The sequence below is a fragment of the Cyprinodon variegatus genome, unplaced genomic scaffold (assembly GCF_000732505.1).
Source record: "Cyprinodon variegatus isolate N-32 unplaced genomic scaffold, C_variegatus-1.0 Scaffold894, whole genome shotgun sequence".
Taxonomy (NCBI): Eukaryota; Metazoa; Chordata; class Actinopteri; order Cyprinodontiformes; family Cyprinodontidae; genus Cyprinodon; species Cyprinodon variegatus.
Window position 1 is genome coordinate 3,880 of NW_015151347.1, and position 1,968 is coordinate 5,847.

Genomic DNA, 1,968 nt, shown 5'->3' on the forward strand with positions numbered 1-1,968 from the left:
CTCTCTCAACCGACATGATGGCAAGATGGTGAAGCATGTCTTGGCCCATTGTGCTCATAAGAATTATGATCTTCATAAAGTTTCTGCCCAACAGGATTCATACATGGTTTTCTGAATCGAACGGTAATCGGGAACACTTATTAACTCACAAATGTCTTATTTGAGCAGTTTCTTATTGAGTTCTGTCCAGAAGGGTGCGTTATCTCCCCTGTTTCTCCTTCACTCTCCTCTACCTCCTCCTCTCTCTCCTCTAAGTGGTGGGAGCTGAGCTAGTGAGGCAGGGTCACAATAACCATTGAGCCACCTCTCTGTGACAAATACTGTAATGGTGGACTGTTCCTTCTAATACCTGTAAAGCACAAAACATTAGTTAGTGATGCATGTCAATGCAAAACGTTTTTACATGAAAATAGGCATGGAAATGGATTCAAAATAACAGCAAAGTGCATGTAGTGGATATATTCCTAACATTAAGGCTTTGTGAAACGGCAATGCAGTGAACTTTGGTAACGCTGCAACATTGAGCTTTGTGCAGTTTTCCACCAAGCAGATCTGTGCTGAACTTTCTTGATCTGGCTGCCTTGATCAGCGATTGGATGCAACCAGTTCAAATGCATTGGCTGTGGGAAAAGAAGGAAGGATATTATTATCATATTAGGAAAACGCGCGTATTTGTCTCGGTAAGAACGCGCATCAAAAATATCACAAAGCCTTAATGATAGGAATTTATCCACTAAATGCACTTTGCTGTTATTTTGAATCCATTTCCGTGCCTATTTTCATGTAAAAATGTTTTGCATCAACATGGATCACCGACTAATGTTTTGTGCTTTACAGGTATTAGGAAGAACAGTTCACTAGTTCTTCGCCCACACCTTCACCAGCGGTTCCAACTGAGAAGTGGCTAAAGTGACCACATACAGCGCGGAATGTTTTTGCTTCATTACAGGTTTGAATCCGGCTGAAGCAGTTTGACTTTTCCCTTTATATTCTCTCTTGTCTTTAACCAAGCCCATTTAATCATAAATGTAGCCTACTTCACTGTTGTTTTTGATCCATCGCCATGCATTCTTTTATGTAAAAACTTTTTACATTGTGTTAATAAAATGACAATAAAGGGTCCACTTGTCTTCCAAAAAATGTGTCTGACTTGTTTTCTGTATGTTTCCTGCATATCACTAACCTTTTCCCAAGCTCATAATGCTTTTTACAGCCTTGGAGCGACTGCTGTTACAATTAAATTTAACATCTAAGTAACATAGTACCCGTTTTCTGGATACACTCCCAATGGAAGGTGCTGCACCCATACCTTGCCTCCTACTCCACAATGAAAATGTAGTTTCAACATTTTCAACAGAAATGAAAGACATCCTGCAGATAGTGGTGCATGCTTTCCTCAGGATGAAGGAGGTCGGCAAAAAGCCCAGATGTCTGTTTGTTCACCAGAACGTTTCTGATGTTTCAGCTCATGAGAAGAACCTACGAGACAGAAAGCTGCTCCTAGAACAGCTGAATGAGATGACCCAGGCAGCAGCTAAAATGGAAAAGAAAGAGAAGAACAAGAAATTCGCTGATGTCATGGAGTACGATCCAGACACTGGGAACTGCTACATTCCTGGACTCTGGAATAGAAACCCACCAATGGCACCAGTTAATGCAGGATACAGTGAGGCTTTCTATAAGCTCAAGAAAAACATCATCCAGTTACTGGAAAAGTGTGGGTCAACTCGTGGTCGTCTCATCATCGGGATTTGCTCCGTGATCAGAGGAAATGTTACTTGGCACAGAACAGTTGTGAAAATTTGAAGTTCAGTTTAATATAATAATACAACTCTGTGAAGGGTGGTAATGTTTGGTTTATCTAAAGGTTTTAATCTGTTACTGTGTACATGAGTTTGGCTGTAATTTAAGGACAGATTCTAATAGATCTGCAGGGTGGGAACTATAAATCTGATAGGATTTTAATTT

At 40.3% G+C, this 1,968-nt stretch overlaps 1 pseudogene; it reads left to right on the forward strand.

The window, feature by feature from the left end:
* The first annotated feature begins 1,287 nt into the window (after positions 1–1,287).
* Positions 1,288–1,968, forward strand: part of LOC107099650 — a 3,668-nt pseudogene continuing 2,987 nt past the window's right edge.